General features: G+C 40.1%; 1 protein-coding gene and 1 pseudogene across 5 annotated transcripts in view; both read left to right on the top strand.

The window, feature by feature from the left end:
• Positions 1-21,330, top strand: part of ELOVL6 (ELOVL fatty acid elongase 6) — a 164,163-nt gene that overhangs the window by 120,227 nt on the left and 22,606 nt on the right. The window lies entirely within an intron of this gene.
• Positions 15,207-15,795, top strand: LOC136405581 (large ribosomal subunit protein uL6 pseudogene; annotated as a pseudogene).

The following is a 21,330-nucleotide window of genomic DNA, read 5'->3' as shown; positions in this document are numbered from 1 at the left end:
CTCCCCTCTCCTCTCTGCACAAACTGGCTTCTCCTTCAGCACCCTGCCATCTTGGCTTCTCTCTCCTTTCCTGCCTTCTTGGCTCCTCCTTCAGCACTCTGTACCCTCTCTGCTCCCACTCTCCCATCATGGCTTCTTCTCTTCCTCCTTCTTCTTCTTTCCTTTTTAAAATTTTCTGGCACCAAAACCTCTCCTCCAGCCAACATTAGCATAACAGTGGCCCTTCCCAAGCAGGAAGGTAATCCGCAATTTGCAATCAACTGTTCTGCTCTGAGGGCAAGCACACACATGGCTGCCCAGCATCATTTTTAACAGTAAAGTGAGTGTTGGGCAGATAAAATATATTATGCTCACTTTGTTAAAGAGGCTGTCGCCCAGGTGATATTAATGTGTGTTGGGGTGGGCTAAAGGCAAGCAGAATCCTTGTAGCCTGGGGCTTGGTTTTGGGATTAAGCCTTTCCCACCCTTTTGATGTGGGGTGGTAAAATCCAATCATGCCTCAGAGATGTGACTTTGTATTAGAGACTTCCCTACTTTGTATATTGGATTAGAGGTTGTGAAGCTACAGTATAAAGTGGGGGCAAAATGGGAGTTTGCCCTCTTGGTTCCTGAGATTATCATTAGAGGAGAGCAGAGAAAGGCCACGTGGAGGAGGCCAGGAGAAGCAGCCAAGATGGTGGAGTGCTGAGTGAGATACCAGTTTGTGTAGAGTTTGTATCTGGGATAAGGAAGGAGATGGGGAACTGAGGAGAATAAGGCTGGTGAGCTAGAAACCTTTGATTCTAGGAAACTCGGATAAGTCAGTGGCTTTGTGAGCACTGAATGTGACTGGGTTTTGGAGCCCAGTGTGTATTTTTTACTTGCCCGCCGGGTGCAAGCTAGAATTAAAGACTATGGCCCACCAGTTTTTGGCTCCGCTGTTTCTTTACCGACTGTCCGAATCCAATGCGAACTTGCATGGGACTGGCGGCGGCTGTGATAGTGGCCCTGGCCTTGGCTACTGGCTTTACAGTGAGCAAACTCAAAAAAACACAAATTTCACAAACTCATTTGCCCAACAGTCGTAATTCAAATATCCGCTTGTGACTTAAAGCAAAATATCCCATAAGTGACTGCTTATCTCTCAAATTGCTCATGATTTAAAGTGCTCGTGTGTCAAGGAACCACTGGACAGCCTGACCAGTGGTGGCACAGTGGATTATGTGTCAGCCCAGGATGCTGAAGGCCCCAGTCGGAAACCCCAAGGTCACTGGCTAGAGCTTGCGGGCTTACCATCTCAAGCATAGGGCCACTGGCTAGATCGCAAAGGTCACTAGCCTGAAGCCCAACGTCACTGGCCTGAGCATGGGGTCACTGGCTTGGCTTGAGCCCCCTGGTCAAGGCATGTATGAGAAGCAATCAATTAACAAAGTGCCACAACTACAAGTTGATGCTTCTCATCTCTCTCCCTTCCTGTCTCTGTCTCTGAAAAAAAAATCTTCAGATGTAATTTTTAATGAAATGGTCTAATTACATAATCTGGACTGCAGCAGATGATGCTGACATTCATTATTAAGTTTAGGTACCGAGCGCGTTGTAGATTGGCTGAAGAAAACAAACATGATTAACATGGAAAAGTACTACAAGTTTACTCAGAAGCCCATTAGCGAGCAGAGAATAATTGACACACTGAGAGATGAAACTTCCTTTTCTTCAGAGTCCATATGCCCTCAAGGCAGGGACAAGAGTAGAGGACTATAGAGAAGTCAGGAGGTCAGGGCTCAGTAAAGATGCATTGGTCATTTGCCCTAGGGTAACCTTCTGCTGTTAGAGAAATGAAATCCTCCTCCTAATTATGATGCCTTTCCCTCATGAAGCAACTGTCCTCGTCTAACCTCATTCTTGAAAGTGTTGGCAGTTCTTTCATGAAAGCTATCAATTGTTACTCTAATTCAACCAAGAACTCCAGATAGTAACTGTGCATCCATTCTTGATGATGTTGGGGGGTTGACAGTTTGCCTGGATCTCACATGATTTTGCACATGAAATAGGGAGCCCAGTTTTCTTCCTTGTAAACAGCAATTATTTTAGTTAGTGCTACCAGTAGATGGCTACCTCTCCTTGGAGCTCATTTCCTACCATTTGTTTCAAAAAATTTACAGTGACAGACAGTGGGAATTGTCTAATCCCTTCTGTCATCACTTACAACTAAATTGTCGTGCTTGTTATCCTCACTGTATTCATTGTTACCCATGATATTTCTTATGGTTTTCAGAGCCTGAGAATTTAGAATCAAATTTATATAATTAAAATGATTGATTTGGGGCATAATACCTCCTTGCTCACACACTGCATTTTCCTAACCACATAATAAAGCAGCCATTTTCTTTTTTTCTTTTCATTTCATTAAATGGTACAGTGATGGACAGAAAGGTGGCTTCTGTATTTTTGTTGTTCTGAGAAATGAATGAACATTATCGACTTAGAAGTGGATATGTGGTTAATGTAGCTGGGAGAAATTGTTTATTGATTCTAGGTATTTGTGTTAACTCAGAGCTGGAGCAGAAATCTTCAATGAAGTTTAGTAGAATTGCCTATGATTTGAAGAAATGTGTGAATCATTAGCTATTCAGAGTTCTCTTATGAAGGAGGCAGGGACTTGGGTTCTACAGAAGAGTTTAGCTTTAAATTGGTATTTACTAGCTTGGCGAAAGAAAAAAACTTCAGAAAGGTCCAGGGCAAGGCCACAGAGCTCAGGAAAGAAGAGCTGAAAAGAAAATTTTAATTTTTGTCTTTTAAAAAAACAAAATAAGAAAAAAAAAGAAATTAAAAGGAAAAAGATTTTTAAAAAAGAAGAACATAGTAAAACTCTGTAACTTTTTTTTTTTTTTTTTTTTTTTTTACAGAGACAGAGAGTCAGAGGGAGAGATAGACAGGGACAAAGAGAGATGAGAAGCATCAATCATCAGTTTTTTGTTGCAACACCTTAGTTGTTCATTGGTTACTTTCTCATCTGTGCTTTGACCACGGGCCTTCAGCCGACCGAGTAACCCTTTGTGCAAGCCAGTAACCTTGGGTCCAAGCTGGTGAGCTTTGCTCAAACCAGATGAGCCCGCGTTCAAGCTGGCGACCTCAGGGTCTCGAACCCGGGTCTTCAGGATCCCAGTCCGACGCTCTATCCGCTGCGCCACTGCCTGGTCAGGCAAACTGTAACTTTTTAATCTTGAACAGAAACCCTGGCACCAGAGACTTCATCTTAACTGTTTGCACTGGTTTTTGCTAAACTTGTCCAGTTTTGCTAAAATCAAACCAATCTTTTATTACACCTAGGATTGGAGCAATCACCCTTAAGGGTTTTCTGATCTGCCTATTGACACCTTTAGGCTGTACATGAACTTTTCTGTTATCCTCACATCTACAGTGTAGAACTAGGTTAAAGTTTCGAGTCGTTAAAAGGAAAGGCAAACGCACCTTTGCCTGCCCTGTCTGTTTCCTCCCATGTTTGCCTGACTTGTGCATATTTTATTTATTTTCCTTTTGCCATTCCTCTTTAATATAATCTGTCATTTTTTTGCTTACATGTGCAAGCTAGGATTACGAATGAAATTGGATCTGGTGTTCTAAAGAAAAAAAAAAGTCATTTTCTTTGGCCTTTCAAGGACCGTCCCCTGTGGCCCTGTGAGGGAGGAACTGTATCATTATTTCTCTTCTGCATCTCTACTCTAGCACAAAACATGATAAACAGTTATATTTATCAATAAATGATGGACATAGACAGTATATACTGCTCACAAAAATTAGAGGATATTTTATCGCTTCATATTCATTTTGAAATATCCCCTAATTTTTGTGAGCAGTATATTTGTAACCTTCATTCAAAAGGTAGGAATGTGATGAAAGAATCAAATGACTAATTGTTAAGAACAAAATGAGCAATCTTTTGTCTAAACAAAGCTACCAGAAATCACTTTAATTCGGAGTATTTTACACTGAAAACCAAGCAGAAAATAGGAATTATTTTTTAAAAATTAACTTCTTCATAAGTTTAAATTAATGTTTCTTGATGCAGTTTAAGTAACTGTAAAAACACAGTAAGGGTAAGTCTGTGCTGTGACATCTATGACAGGTACACACTGACAGACCCATTCAACTATTTTTGCAGAAAAGAGTGTCAGAGACAGCTGGGCTTGCAAACCCTCCAGAAATCTTTTATTGTTTCCTGTGTTGAATTAAGTCCAAAGTGAGAATAATTACCCTTTAGGACTGCCAAATTTTCAGGCTGTTCAGATAGCCCTGGTCTTATAGTAGGAAAGAAATATGAGCCAAAGTGTAAAAAGAGTGACTGAATTTTATAAAAGATATTTCTCATGTATCTCAAGGAGCAGTTTTCTTAGAAGTGGTTCATTTGATTTAGCTAATAGAAGGCAAAGTAGAGAATAATGTGTTCAAAACCACAGAAAATAAAGGAGAGAAAAAAATCAGACTTATTATTTATTCTTAGGCTACCATAGTAATACAAGAGCAGGGGATTTTCACTAGAATTCCTTAGGACCCTTTGGAAATTCATGGAAGTCTTTATGAGGGAGGGGAGCAAAGAGTAGCTCAATTTTTAATGGAAAAATAATGTTCTGAAATTTTCATTTTTCAAATATTTTTATTTTGTTCATTTTTTTAATTTTTTTCTATTATTTCAGAGTAAGAGGGGAAGAAAAATAGAGGAGTATCAGCTCAGTGTTCCACTTAGTTTTTTCATTTAGTTGTGCACTCATTGATTGCTTCTCATATGTACGTGCCCTGGCCAGGAATCAAACTCGTGACCTCGGTGCACTGGGACGATGCTTTATTCACTGAGCCACCCAGCCAGAACCAAAATAATTTCTTTAATTACTTTTAATTTAAAATGAACAGTTCCCCTCCATTGAAAATGCAAAAGAAATAACAGATGTTGCTCTAAATCTCCAAACCTAATAAGCAGTTTAGATATTATATCATTCTTACAACATACCTGTGAAGAAAATGCTATTATATGGAAGGCATATTTTTTGAGATAAAGAAGTTCCTTGAATATTTCAAAATACTCAACTATTTCAGTACTTTCATAATTCAAAATCATTTTCCCCATAGGAATAGCTTTAAACACAACAAATAAATACATACCTAATAGGACTGTTCATTGTGTCTAACTTTTGTTCCTTCATTTGAAAGTTCTTTGGTTCTGACATGTTTCTATTCTACTGCTAGCTCCCTTATGTAATCAACACCCGAATGGCATGGTTAGTTAATTTACCAACAGTGATTATTACAGTAACAGCCCAGTATTCAATAAAATCACCCGTAGGACTTCTTAGGCACCCAAACAACAGAGTGGTCCAGAAAACAGTGACTGTGATATGGATATTTCTGTCCCCCACTAATGTGGTGCTCCCATGTGGCAGTGTTATAAATATTAAATCATTTGGGCCACCAACTTTGAAAGTATGTGATTCTTGAATATATTTTTGATGTAGGGATTTATATTCTTTCAAATTTTTATATCAGGGACATCTATATATATATATATATATATATATTTCAAAATGTCTTAATCCAAATCCATATAAAATGCAACTATATCCCTATTTTGCAGATGAAGGAACTGATGCTTAGGGTAATTAAGAAATTTACCCATGAACACACAGTTTACAAGTGACAGGATCGGGTTTATCCATGCTCTTTGCTCCAAGTCATGCTGTTTACACAACTGGGAAGATAAAAATGAAAGGTGCTGAAGACAGAGAGACTTTGTGAGCGGCTTACATAAACGTGTAGAGGATCTCATAAGTCAGGGAGGGAGGAGAAAATTTGCTGAGTTTCTCAAACTGTAACCTGTGGACCATGTGCATTAAAACATTTGGAATCTTTATTAAAAACTCCATTTCTGGGCCTTTCTCCAATGTTATTTAATCAGAGCCTCTGGTGGTGGAGCTGAGAAATTTGTATTTTTACCAACCTCCATGGTTTACTGTAATTAAAATTTCTATAATTTCAAGGGGGCTTGTAGACCTCCCTGTCTCCCACTAAGTCCAGGGACTCCCCCTCCTCACTTCACTGACAATCCCTGTGGAACAACTGAAGACTCAGCTGTTCACTAGCTGGATGAGCTGCCCTGCAGAGGTATCAGACCGTGACAGAGGCCAACTGTGGCATACTTGATCCTTACTCATGCATTTCTTATTGTGCCTCTGACCTTTCTACAGCCTTTTCCTCCAGCCTCTGGACTATTACCTGGTGCCTGTGCAGCTGAGATAACATCAGTGTTCTGGTAACCTTTTTCACTCAAGGGTGTTGTATCTCAGTTGGCTTCCTGGTCAGTCAGTTTCCTGGTCGGCCTAATGCCACCTCCACAAAGCCTGGAGAGGAAAGAAAGCCCCAAAGCAGCATTTTATACTTCTTTTATGCCTTCCAGTGACAGAAATGTTTCCACAATTCTGGCTTTCCCATCCCACATCCCTCAGCTCACATACACCTATGATTTGCCAAATCTCGTGTCCCTTTCTGTATCAGTCTTCATTTTTTTCATGGATGTCCTGATCTTGTCTTAAACATGATCATGTCTCAACATGATATGAAACAGTTTTATTTATTTATTTATTTATTTATTTATTTTTCCATTGATTTGGGAAAGAAGGAGAGGGAGAGAAGCATTAACTCATTGTTATACTTAGTTGTTCCATTTAGCTGTGCATTCATGCATTCATTGGTTTCTAATCCTATGTGCCCTGACTAGGGATTGAACCCATGACCTTGGCTTGCTGGGACCATAATCTATCCATTGTGCAACCTGACCAGGGTCTGAAACAGTTTTACAAAAAATGTTCTTAGCCAGTCCTTTACTCAGTAATTCTACCAATGAGAATATATTCCAAGGAAATAACCCCAAACAAGGAAAGACAATAAATAATGATGTTTTTTGCAGCATTATTCACACTTAAAAAAATTAAAAGCAGTATAGACAGAAATGTAAAAAAGGGGGAGTGATAAATTAGAGTGCAAGCGTTCGATGAAACATTTTGCAGATATTAAATAAGGGGTTTATGAAGACTATGCAGAAACATGGACAAATTGCTAATGAAAAGTAAGAAATGTACCAAGTAGGCATTACTACCTAAGTATGTATTCTAAGCTCATCTATGAATAGAAGGTGAGAAACAATGGAAAGTAATAAAAATTGTAATAGTTGTATTATATTAATAGGATCATGACAGGTTTATCCTATTTTCTGCATTTTCCAGAGCATATAAGCTTTCATTAAGTTGTGTTTTTTAATAAAGCTCATCAAACTCCCTAGTCAGGAGGTCCTGTTTACCTCTTATTTACTAGGCTCAATACATGGAATAACCTTTGACTTCATCCTCCTCTACTTCAGTGGGCTATCTAAGTCCTTTGTTCTTGAATACCCATCATAAGCATTCTCTTCACCTCTCTTATGAACCTATGACAGTCTCCTCACAGCTTCTACAGCAATGCCCAGTTCCACCTCCTCTTATCTAACCTACAGAATTTGAAGTGTCTCAGGGCTCAGTTGAGTGGTTCCTTCTCTCCTCTGTTTACATTCTCTACCTAAAAGATTTCATCTCATTAAGCCATGTTTCAATACAGTCATGCCTTGTCATAGCGCAGTTCACTTTTTGCGGTCTCACTGTGTTGCGGATTTTAAACTTGTATATATATCTAACTTGTATATATATCTATATAAACTTGTATGTATTGTATCGTGGATTTTTTGCTATATCACGGGATTTTGCAGTACATAGATATTTTTATATATTTACTATTTTTATTTTTGTGGTAAAATAAGCAAAATAAGTGTGGGAAAGGTTTATAAGAGTGTGGGGAGGGTTTATAATGCCTTAAAATATCTTTATTATATGCGGCTTAAGTGTCTGTTTATCGCCAATAGCTTATTGGTTGCTTGTGTAACTGTACTAGCCAATGGGGTGAAGTTGCCATGGCTGAACGCAAATTGAGCGGGTCAGGGGGAAGGTGAACATTTGTTTGCATTGGCAATCATCTGCTTTTGAAACAATTTAAGGCTGAACGCAAATTGAGCGTGTTAGGGGGAAGGTGAACATTTGTTTGCATTGGCAATCATCTGTTTTACATAAAAACTACGTCTTAATGTAATTTCTTTTAAGAATGCCTCCTAGAAAATACAGCACTGAAGAGGGGAGAAAAGGAGCTAAAGCTGCACAAAAATGGCTTTCTCGACAAAAAGAAACCACTGAGCAGAGAAAGACAAGGCTTGCTTCAGTCGCAGAGCAAATGCGTCTTTCTCGGCAAAATGAGACTGATGAGCATAGAGAAACAAGGCTTGCCTCAGATGCAAGACAAAAAAGCCTGTCTCGACAAAATGAGTCCCTTGAACAAAGGCAGGAGAGAAATGCAAAAAAACGACAGAGTAATGCTGACCGAAACGCAAAAAGGATTAAAACAGTTTCCAACAGAGAAACTTTAATTTTTGAGCATTCCTCTGGTGACATGAATATTAAATGTGAACACTGTCAGTCCTTAAACTTCAAGTTAGAAACTAATTGATTTGACCGTGGCAAGAAAGGATTTTCTCAATGTTGCAAGTACAGAAACATTGTAGTTCCACTAATTGAGAATTATCCACCACTCTTGAATAAATTATTGACTAATCAGCATCCAAATAGCAAACAGTACATGGATAGCATTTGATCCATTAATAGTTCATTTGCTTTTGCGTCCATGGGAAACAAACCAATTGACTTGCCTGGACCAGGACTTTATTGCTTTCGACTTCATGGTCAAGTTTACCATCAAACTGGAACTTTGCATCCTTCTGACGGGAAAAGAAAGTTTGCTCAATTATATATACTTGATCCCTCAGAAGCCAGTTTGGCACATTTAGAATGGAATAAAAGAGTTCCTGAGACCTTACTTAATGAAATGGGGGAATTATTTCAAGACATTAACCCATTTGCTACAGAACGGACGTAAAATTAAAAATAGACGTAAAATTAAAAATAATTGATGGTCCTCTGCAAGGGGAACTTAAAAATGATGGAAAGATCTACCAAGAAATGTTGTGTACAAAGAGGTCTTTGACATGTGAATTAACATTTTATTATTTAAATCACCTATATTTATTGAGCTAGCAGTGGCTCTTAAGAAATGTACTGCCAGTGGTTTCCTTCATTGCACTCTAAGCAATTAAGCAAGTAGAAGGGGGAAACCCCGTGGGGCACTAAGCAAAGGGGTGTCCTCGCCGCCTGCCCTGGGTAATTCGGTTTGAATTAGCAGACACCTTTGCACAAATCATTTTAATTACAATTTATAATATCTAGAACAGCGGTCATTTTGTATGACCGCCGGGCTTTCTAGTATATAAATAATAAAATAAATATAAGATCACTACTTCACAGATTTTTTTTTTCTTTACAGAGACAGAGAGTCAGAGAGATGGATAGATAGGGATAGACAGACAGGAACGGAGAGATGAGAAGCATCAATCATTAGTTTTTTGTTGCAACACCTTAGTTGTTCATTGATTGCTTTCTCATATGTGCTTTGACTGTGGGGCTACAGTAGACCAAGTAACCCCTTGCTCAAGCCAGCGACTTTGGGTCCAAGCTGGTGAGCTTTTGCTCAAACAAGATGAGCCCGCGCTCAAGCTGGCAACCTCGGGGTCTCGAACTTGAGTCCTCTGCATCCCAGTCCGATGCTCTATCCACTGCACCGCCGCCTGGTCAGGCTTCTTCACAGATTTTTGCCTATCGTGGAAGGTTCTGGAACCTACCCCCCTTGATAGACGAGGGACCACTGTATTGGGTAACTCCCAAATTGAAGTTTCCAGCCCTGATCTCTTCCTTAAACTCCAAATGTCCCTTTATCCAAAAGCTACCACATCTTCATTTGAACATTTGATAGGCATCTCATATCTAATATATCTAAATAGAACTCTGGATTTCCTCATTCCCAGGGTTTCTAATCAGCTGTACTGCCCAAATACAGACCAGCTATGTCTACTTCTTTCTGTTCATGTCCACTGTTACCATGTGCCAGCCACCATCATCGCATTTGGATATGAGAGCTATAATATCATTCCGAATAATCTCCCTGGTAGATTTCTTATGCGATATAATGATAAATTATCGTTATTTAGTATTATTAATAATTAATTAACCTTAATTATATATCATCAGCAATTAACATTATTATATATAATTATTACATTATAGTTCATTCTCCACACAGCATACTGAGTTATTAAAAACACGAATCACATCATGTCACACCTCTTCTTAAAATTCACCAGTGACTGTGCAGTGTAGTGAGAATAAAATACACTTTATAATTTATTCTTATTAATTAGTAATGTTACTATCACTACAGCATCTAAAATCCTCAAAGGCCCTACAAGATCTAGTCCCTGCCCGCTGTTGAATTGCAGTTCATTTCAGCCCCTGTCACTGCCAGCCTCCCTGCCTTGGACCTCACACATGCCCAGCTCATTCCTGCTGTGTTGGCATCTATTCCTCTACCTGGTAGGTTCTTCTCCAGGTCTTGTCTGGACTGGCTCCTCCTCATCAGCTCCCATGTCACCTCCTGTGAGAGGCTTTCTCTCACCTCAGCAGTTCTTGCTGTCCCAAATCTCTAGTGATTATCACCTCACCAGTTTTTTTTGTTTTGTTTTGTTTTGTTGTTTTGTTTTGCTTTTTGGTTTGTATTTTTCTGAAGCTGGAAATGGGGAGAGACAGTCAGACAGACTCCCGCATGCGCCCGACCGGGATCCACCCGGCACGCCCACCAGGGGCGACGCTCTGCCCCTCCGGGGCGTCGCTCTGCCGCGACCAGAGCCACTCTAGCGCCTGGGGCAGAGGCCAAGGAGCCATCCCCAGCGCCCGGGCCATCTTTGCTCCAATGGAGCCTTGGCTGCGGGAGGGGAGGAGAGAGACAGAGAGGAAGGAGGGGGGGGGGGTAGAGAAGCAAATGGGTACTTCTCCTATGTGCCCTGGCCGGGAATCGAACCCGGGTCCCCCGCACGCCAGGCCAATGCTCTACCGCTGAGCCAACCAGCCAGGGCCCACCTCACCAGTTTTATTATCAGTATGGCACTAATACTCTGACATTTTTGAGCTATTTTTTATGTATTTGTCCCCTCCCTCCTCTAGAATACTGGCTTCATGACAATGGGTTTCTTGTCTTTTCTTCTTTTTTTTAATCTCTTGAACCTAAAAAGAACTTGTACTTAAAAAGAACTTAGCACCTAGCGGGCATAGAATATTTTTTGTAAACTTTTTGTTTGCAGTATATCATGTATAAAGAAAAATCCACAAATCCTTCGAGCTGAGGGATTTCTTGCACAAAGTGAACTCACCCTGCCCAGATCAAGACTATAGAGCATCACCAGCATCTCAGGATCTTCTCTTCTCTCTGTGCCTCTTCCTAATGACTATCTCCCCCAAAGTAACTACTACTCTGACCTCTCCAGAGTAATTTTGCCCGTATTTGAACTTCATATGGACAGAATCATAAAATGCATGTTGTTGTGTATCTGGATTCTTTCATCCAGCATTATACTTGTGAGAACCATCCACGTTTTTGCACATAGCAGTAGTTCATTTGTGCTCATTACCGTATAGTACTTCAGTTATACTTGGTAGACATTTGGGTTGTTTCTACTTTTGAGATATAAATAATGCTGAGGTGAACATTTCTATACCTGTCTTTTAGTACACATTATGTTGGCATTTCTTTTGGATATATATCTCAAAGAGAAATTGCTCAGTCAGAGGGTTTAACTTGACTAGATTCTGCCAAACCCTTGTCCAAAGGGGCTGTACCAATTTATGCTCTTCCCAACAGCATGTGAAAATTCCAGTTGTTCCTTATCCTCACCAACACTTGGTACTGTCACTTTTTCCTAACTGTAGCAATTCTTGTGGGCGGCTTAGTTTCTCCTTTTAAAATAAGCCAGCTGCGTGGGTGGGTGAAGTCTCAGAGTATATCTTTTTTCCTACTGCTGTTGTGCATTTGTCAGCGGTCATAGAAACATCCACACTATGAGGAATAAAATAGTAGCCATAGCAGGAAGAAATTTTTTAAATGAATAAACCCAGATATAAACAATCTGATATAACCAGAATTTCCTAAAGGGATGTCTGTGCCCTCTGAGTTTGCTCGTGCTCGGTACGAGATTCTTGTCTCAATGTTCAAGTAAGGTTTTCTACTCCTGATAGTTACATGTCACAGTACCTAACAGGGTTTCTTAATCTGAGAGTTTTATGGAGCTGCTGCTAAAGGGATTTGTGGATGGTAGCTGAGTTCATTATGATTCTATAATGAAAACTTGATACCACTTATCTATAGTCATAAATGCAGTTGCAATAAATTACAGAGATGCATCTGATTTCATCCTCATTTTCCCACGCTTCATAGCATTCTAGTCTGAAATTTGTACTAATATTCTCTCTTTTTTCTTCAGCACTCATCACTAACTTTTCATCTTTGCTTAGTAATGGATTCTGTTTACTGTTCCAAGTGCTGAGTCATTACCAGGCACTCTCTTCACCTCCGTCCCGTGTTGCTGCTGGCTGTGACTGTGCGGTACTGCTGCTCTGTGTTCTGCTCGGTCTGTTCTGTGTTACCATCTTTTTTATCCCACAGTAGTTCTATGCAGCTCCTCTGGGCTGTAATAGTTTTGATCAAGTTGGATTTTATTCTATCATCTCTTTATTGTTGAAAACTTTGATTTATTTCAGGAAGTCATTTTAGCATTTTTATCAAAGGCATATGTCACTTATATTTTAACTTTTTGATTTGTCTTTGAGTTCAATATTTTAAAAGTCCTTAATTGGAAAATCCACCTTTTTGGCATTACAGAAGTGGTTGTCCAAGGTAATAAGAGTTTAGACTGGGGAACATCTAAGGCCTTTCCAGTACTCTCGGTTTAGGTAATTTTTTTTTATTTTTATTTTTTACAGAGACAGAGAGAGATAAACAGGGACAGACAGACAGGAACGAAGATATGAGAAGCATCAATCATTAATTTTTTGTTGCACATTGTGACACCTTAGTTGTTCATTGATTGCTTTCTCATATGTGCCTTGACCGCGGGCCTTCAGCAGACCAAGTAACCCCTTGCTCGAGCCAGCAACCTTGGGTCCAAGCTGGTGGGCTTTTGCTCAAACTAGATGAGCTTGTGCTCAAGCTGGCGACCTCAGGGTCTCGAACCTGGGTCCTCTGCATCCCAGTCCGACGCTCTATTCACCGCGCCACCACCTGGACAGGTGGTTTAGGTAAATTTGCTCCCAAAATAGCATAGATGGAACAATGTAGGATTTTGGCTTTGTCTACTTCTCTGGTCTACTCCAGCCCACTGGAGACAGAAACCATGAACATAAAGCTATGGATGACACAAGGGACTTAGTGGCTTAGTTGCAGTTCCAGCTCCAGGAGACAAGGGAATAGGGCACAACTTGACCTAGGGATCCAGTGAAGTTCAGAGTCATGGGATATAGGACGACCATGGGGTTCACTCCATCACTTCCTTCAGGACTTTGCTTAGATGTCACTATATTATTGATATGATATGTCTAAAATAGTAAGCCCATTCCCACCCAGCACTCCCTATTCTTCTTATCATCATCAAGTACAGTATGTAGTTCCTAACATACTGTCTCTCTTCTTTTAAAACATAATCTACAGGAAATGCAGGACCTATCTTTGAGTTTCGTGTTGTAGACCCAACCTGATGTTGCCTCTACTGTCTCTCTAAACTTCTCCAAGTCATAAAATTTTGGGTCGCTCCTTCAGCCAAAATAGCACCTAGCACATGCAAAACACTCAGAAAATAATTGGTTGAATAAATGAATGATTAAAAACTCCTGGCCCTTCTCTGTCCAGAACTATTTAACATCTGGATTATCTACAATTCTATCAGTTGAAAATTTACCTAATAACCTAGGAAGAGTACGGGAGTTTCAGTCCTTTCCTCTTCTAATCACACTTGTCTTCTAACATTTACTTGAGGAACTATGGAAGTTTTCAGAAGAGATGGAGGAGTAGAAGAATCTGTATTTATTTACCCAATGTTTTGAAGGGCTGTGGGTAATGGGAAGGAAAAGGAGTAAAATCAAGAGAGAAGGGCGGAAAGTGAGCTCGGAAAGACCAAACTAAAACCAACTAACTTCCACTTGGTGCTCTAAATAGCTTTTGCTTTTTAAAAAAAATGTATTGATTGATTTTTAGAGAGAGAAGAAGGAAGAGAGAGAGAGAAACGGATATCTTGTTCCTGTCTGCCCTGACTGGGGATTGAACCTGCAACCTTGGCATATGGGGACAGTGCTCTACCCAATGGAGCTATTTCATTTCTCCTCTCAATTATCAGAAGGAAACAGGACTCTTTTTCAAGAAGAGAGAAAAGTCCTAGAACTCCCATCCTCTTTGCTGCGATGGCTGGGAAGGGAGCCACAGAGGTGGAGGGAGTGCTCAACATGCTCACATTGGTTAATGAAGTGAGAAAACTGTCCCCTGAGGAGATTTAGAGGCCTGGAGGGTTCAGCTATGCATGATAAAGCCAGTTAGAAAGTTTAATGGCCTGGGCATCTGAAATGGGAGAAAGAAATATCTCCATACTTTTTGAAACCTTGGTTTTTATCGCCCAATCCTACTCATAATTATAACTATTAGAGTACACAAATACCCATCGAGCTCCTATTATTCGTAAGTGCCCAAGGCAATTCACAGGCCTAACCTACTTCCAGCCTCATGTCTCAAGAGACCTTTAATATATTAAGCTTCTTCTGCCTTGAAGGTACAAAATAACTTCTAGAAAGAAGAATACTGTACCCCTAGGTTACCTGACAGAATGCCAGGCCACTGCAGGGGCAAAGTTTACCGATTCTCAGATCCTGTGAGCTTCATAGCACATGTGGTGCCATAACAGAAGAGATGGAGATATTTCTGTGGACTTGTGGTCCCAACCAAGTGATTCAGTGAGTTTTAACGCCTTCTGTATTTTTGTGGTTGACTTTGTTGTTTTCAATTTTAATGTTAGTAGTCAGATACAATTTCCTACTAAGAGACAAATGGATACATACATGTCTTTTCTTGAAACCTACCAGAATATGGTCAGTGAAATCTAACAGATTAACCTTTTAAAAACATTGTGAGAAAGACTAAGAAGTATAAAAATAATCAGAACATCTATCACAGCCACTTCTATGGTGAAGAGGAAGACCATTCTCAGCAATCGGACGGTTGACATCCCAGACAATATCAAGCATTCTGAAGGGACACACAGTTATTGTGAAGGCCCAGAGGCACCCTCCGGAGGGAGGGGCTTTAATCACGTCAATGTGGGACTTAGTCTCCTTGGAAAGAAAGAAGCTCTGGGTTAACAAATGGGAAATAAAAAGGAACTGGCCATCATTCACACTGTCTGTAGTCATATACCAACTATGGAAAAAGGTATTAACATAAGGCTTCCATTACAAGGTGAGGTCTGTGTGGGCTCACTTCCCCATCAACATCGCTAATCAGAAGAATGGTTCACCCTTGTTGAAACCAGAAATTGCTGGGTTGAAAAACACATCTGCAGGGTTCAGATGTCAGGTGTTGCTTGTTCAGTTGTTTAGTGTCTCAAGCTCAGAAAGATGAGTTAATTTTTGAAGAAAATGAAATTGAACTTGTATCAAATTTAGCTGCTTTGATTCAGCAAGCCACAATAGTTAAAAACAAGGATATAAGAACATTTATATGGTTGGTATCTATGTTTCTGAAAGAGGAATAGTTCAGCAGTCTGATGAATAAGGTCTAAGTTATAGAAATAGTTAGATACCAAATGATTTCTCGGACTTATCTGTGATATTTTAAAGATACAATAGAAGCATGTATTGATTTGAAGGGGGGAGCAGAACAAGTAGGAGAGTTTAAGCATGTTCCTAGCTCTTAAAATTCACAGAACAACATTATAATGAGTGTATTTGCTTTGTCAGAAATTAGAGAGATTATAAATGAAAGTGATACAGTCAGGAAAAGATTTGTTGATGAGCCTGACCAGGTGGAGCACAGTGGATAGAGTATTGGCTAGGATACAGAGGACTCAGGTTTGAAACCCCAAGGTCACCAGCTTGAGTGTGGGCTCACTGACTTGAGCAATGGGTCGCTGGCTTGAGTGCAGGATCATAGACATAACCTATAGTCACAGGCTTGAGCCCAAAGGTCACTGGCTTGAAGCCAAAGATCACTGACTTGAAGCCCAAGGTCACTAGCCTGAGCAAGAGGTCACTGGCTCAGCTGGAGCCCCCAAGTCAAGGCACATATGAGAAAGCTATCAATGAACAACTAAGGTGACACAGCAAAGAATTGATTGAGGTATCTCATCTCTTTCCCTTCCTGTCTCTCTGTCCCTATCTGTCCCTCTCTCTCTCTCTAAAAGAAAAAAAAAGATTTGCTGATGAAACAGAGGTTGTGCTCTGGCCGGTTGGCTCAGTGGTAGAGCATCGGCCCGGCGTGTGGACGTCCAGGGTTTGATTCCCAGGTCAGGGCACACAGAAGAAGCGACCATCTGCTTTTCCACCCTTTCCCTTCTCCCTTCTCCCTTTTCTCTCTCTTTCACTCTCTTCCTCTTCCACAGCCTTGGTTCAGTTGATTGAGTGTTGGCTGTGATGCATAGGATGGCTCCATGGCTTTGCCTGAGGCAATAGCTCAGTTGCCCAGCAACAGAGCAACGCCCCATAGAGGTCTTGCTGGGTGGATCCTGGTAAGGGGGTGCATGTGGGAGTCTGTCTCTCTGCCTCCCCACCTCTCACTTAATAAAAAAAAGAGAAGAAAAGAAAGAGAGGTTGTAGTGGTATTAATGGTAATGTTTTATTGTTGTCAAGTGAATGATTTTAATATCCATTACCTTATGTGATGCTCATGACAATCTGTGATGTAGGCAAAATAAGACAATGTCATCTCCATTTCATAAAGCAAGTGAGAAGAGTTATGAGACATGCCCTAAACACTCAGTAAGTGTAGGAGATGATATTAGGGACCCAGCTGCCAGACTTTCTTTGCCTAACACCAGGCTGCCTCTCTGATAATATCAGAAACTTCTAGAGCAGGCCGTATGTATTAGAAATATTTTCACATATATTATTCCAGTGGATATTATATATTTTTTAAACTATTAACATTTGATTAAGTCCTACATGATTGGTCTTACAGAAAGATATGCTTTTCTTCTTTAATTGGGTCAAGATAGATGAAATTTTATATATAAAACTTTTCATAGGTTTCATCTCCACTCTTTGATGCTGGTAGATAAAAATCTCTATTCAAAAATCTGAATTAATAGGAAAATAAAAACAATCAAGAAGCAAGCCAAGATCTATAGAAGAATTAAAGAAAAGTGTAAGTTTTTCTTTTCAAATTAGACCTGGTATGCACAAATGTATAAAAATGTTAGCTATGGCTTTTGTTTTCAGAATGATTTTGTAATTAAACTGGGGCAGTGAGTTTCTGTTACCTCATTGTACAGGACTGTGGGAAGCTCTGATTTGGGTGGGCACGGAGGTGCAGGAGAATGAAAATTTCAGGCTTCCTTTGAGCAAAAGGATATTCTTGAATTGGAGGGTCCCAGAGCAGACCATTTGCATGCTGACAATTGTCAGAGTAGCCCAGCCAGCATCTTGGGTGTTTTTAAAAGAGGAGAATCTGACCTGGCTGGATAGCTCAGTTGATTAGCGCATCATTCTAAAACATGAAGGTTCCATGTTCAATCCCTGGTCAGGGCACATACAGGAACAGATCAATATCCCTGTCTCTGTCTCTGTCTCTCTCTCTCTCTCTCTCTCTCTTCCTCTCTCTAAAATAAATTAATCAATCTAAGAAAATTATCTTTAAAAAAAATTTTAATAAAAGAGGAGAATCTGAATTGGCCACAAGGTCAGAGAGTGCATGTGCTGGATTTTTTGCTGGGGTTTCTTTGAAGGAGCAGATGAACTCTACAACCTAGTCATTGCCCTTCACTGCCAGTGACACATTTGACGGATGACCTATCTGCATGCTGTCTATAAACACTTTGCAGTAGAAGAGCTTAATATTCACCTGGAAGATACATTTCCAGTGTTTCTAGAAATAACAGTACAGAGAATTTTTATAATAGCCACTGTTGGCTGCAGACTCAATGTTCTGAGGTTATTGCTGGTCAGCTGCTAAGAGGCACTCCAGCATGTTGGCAGCTATAATTGAAGGGCTTTAGTCAATATCTATCTGTCTGCCAGTCCATCCCTCTTTCATGATGGTTATGGTGAATTGATCTCATTTGGGAACTACTTACTGTACTTCAGATGCCACAGGATCTCGGTGGTGGGGAGGCTGACTCCCCTTATTACATCATAAACTTCATCTGCCAGAGATCACCGGATGTTTCAGGCCTGCAATCCTTTGGGAAAACCCCCAGAAGTTTTCCTGGAGGTCTATATATCCCTCTTTTAAAAATACTAACAAAAGGTATGTCTTTAAAAAGGAATATCTTTGATTTTTCTACCATCTCTTTTGAGTGGTGATATTAAAGTGATCTTTTTAAACAGTAAACTTTTTGTTTGGAGGAGTGAGACACGGCACCAGGTCTGTCACATGGTAGGCATCTATACTTAGTGTCTGTGAAATGACTATTGTTCAAGCGTACTTTCTTTGGTATGTCTTATGATTATAATAATTCACTTACTGTGAACAACTATGGATATTTCAGAAAAATCACAAGGTTGTAAAAATTAATCTAGTGGATTTTTAGATAAGCCCAAAGGAAGAAACTGGGCAGATAAAGCGCACCAATTAATGATTTATGCTTCCTCCCTTTATTAAGAGTAAGAATATGAGTTCATGGAAGTTTAGGGCTGGGATACTAAAGGACATTCCTAGTCCCCAGCTTCTTTTTGTTTTAATTTTATTAATTGATTTTAGAGAAAGAGGAGGGAGAGAAGGAAAGACAAACTGTCTGTTTCTGTATGTGCCCTGACTGAAGATCAAACTGGCAACCTTTGTGTATCAGGATGATGCTTTAACCCCCTGGTCGGCAAACCGCAGCTCGTGAGCCACATGCAGCTCTTTGGCCCCTTGAGTGTGGTTCTTCCAGAAAATACCACGTGCGGGCGCTACCTCGATAAGGAATGTACCGACCTATATAGTTTAAGTTTAAAAAATTTGGCTCTCAAAAGAAATTTCAATCGTTGTACTGTTGATATTTGGCTCTGTTGACTAATGAGTTTGTCAACCACTGCTCTAACCAATTGAGCTGTCTGGTCAGGGCTCCTGGTCCCCAGTTTTAAGGATGTAAGAAACTGAGAGACATGATGTCTTTTTCTCCTTTCTTCCTTTATTCCTCTCTTCTTCCTTCTTTTATTTCTCTCTCTCTCTTTCTCTTTCTCTCTCTCTCTCTCTATCTATCTCTGTTTGGTTGGTTGGTTGGCTGGGTTGGGGTAGAGGAGAGACTATTCAGATAATGCTATATATCATGATTCACATACTCTCTCAATAAAATTTTCATTAATCATTTCTTGGAGGAAAAAGTAGTATCTTCCTCATGCGGCTGTGAAGCCTAGTTAAGAATGCAATAGAGTTAATCAGGCAAGGCTATTTGTCTTGGCCCTGGAATTGTCGCTTTCCAAATAATCTGGTAATGTGCCAAAAGAGATTCAGAGTTTTCTCAAAGGAACAATGTTTCCTGTAGAAACAAGATGACTAACCACTTTTATGATCCTGGTGAGTTTTTTGTTTCAACATTAATCTTTACTACTGACCACATTTATTTTTAGGTTCCTTTTAGTTCCTGCAGCCCCCCCCCCCCGTTTTGATTTTCTGCTGCATTTAATTGAGGTCACTAATGATAGTCCTTTATCTCTTTGTCCTCATTGTAGAAGTACAGGAAACAGCAAACAGTTCTTGTCATGGGTAGTTGAAAGCCAGTATACCTTAGTCATGACAAAGTCTGCACTTGCCCAGGAATGCATCAGCTGGCATTCCATCAAGGGTTGAATGAAGAAGTCAAAGGAAGAAAGCACACCTACCAGAAGACTTTGTAAACTTTAGCAGAATTCTGAGGCTTAAAATTCAAGGACAAGGATGCTCATCTAGGACAGCAGTAATGCGTAGATAGGCAACATTCTTCATCAGTTACCTGAGCAACTTCATCTAAAGCAAGGATCGGGAACTTTTTGGCTGAGAGAGTCATGAATGCCACATATTTTAAAATGTAATTCCATAAGAGCCATACAACGACCTGTGTACATTACACATTATCCAATAAAAATTTGGTGTTGTCCCGGAGGACAGCTGTGATTGACTCCAGCCACCCACAACCATGAACATAAGTGGTAGGAAATGAATGGATTGTAATACATGAGAATGTTTTATATTTTTAACCTTATTATTTTTTTTTATTAAAGATTTATCTGCGAGCCAGATGCAGCCATCAAAAGAGCCACATCTGGCTTGCGAGCCATAGGTTCCCGACCCCTGATCTAAAGGTTCATGGAGTTGGAGGAGGTGGGGGAAGGGTGAGCAGGAAGGCATCTGGGCAGGAAGTCTTTAGGGTGTTCCTAAACCATAGCTAGGACCCATAGGTTTCTTCCATATCTGAAGTCTGAGTCAATTGCTATGAAATGGGTCCTAGGCACATTTTAATGCTTGTTAGTGATTGTAATATCCAATCAGGTTGAGAACCACAATCCAGAATGCAAGTCTGGTGGGGAGTTTGGGATCAGTGCTGGGTGAGAGACAAAGCACTGGAGCTGTAGTTAGAAGATTTTTAGAAACTGTGTGACCTGGGACTTCTGCCCTCTCTCTCCACGCCTCTTTCTTTGTCTACACAACCAGAATAATGGTGCCCCATGAGTTGTTGTGAGAATCAAATTTTATAATGTCAAATCTCAATCATGTTTCCCAAATGAAATACCATGCCAGCATCTAGCACAATACTTGCACAGAGTCAAGTACTTGTCAGCCAGACCTGAGGCTGACATTTGTGGTCTAGGAGTCAGGCTGAAATAAGCAGTCTCTGCCCTCCACTCCTGGCCCTGATGGGGCTGAGGCTACTAATTGTGCCAATACATCTCAGATTAAAATATAATAATAGCAGTTTGAGTAAAAGAAAATCTTGTCTGTTTTATGAAACAACTTGCAATCTTAATGAACATTGAAAATTAAAACTAAAATGTGGTAAGCTCTACAACTAGGTGTTACATTTCCTTTGGGAAATTCTAATTAAGTTCTATTGTGGTACCAATTGTCATTATTATTTTTAATCTCCACCTCTCCTTATTCCCTCCTCTGCCAGGCTGGTTCTTATCAGATGAGTTG

The sequence above is a fragment of the Saccopteryx leptura genome, chromosome 5 (assembly GCF_036850995.1).
Source record: "Saccopteryx leptura isolate mSacLep1 chromosome 5, mSacLep1_pri_phased_curated, whole genome shotgun sequence".
In the NCBI taxonomy this organism is placed as follows: Eukaryota; Metazoa; Chordata; class Mammalia; order Chiroptera; family Emballonuridae; genus Saccopteryx; species Saccopteryx leptura.
The sequence above is the reverse complement of the archived record's forward strand: the minus strand, read 5'-3'. Positions and strand labels throughout refer to the sequence as shown.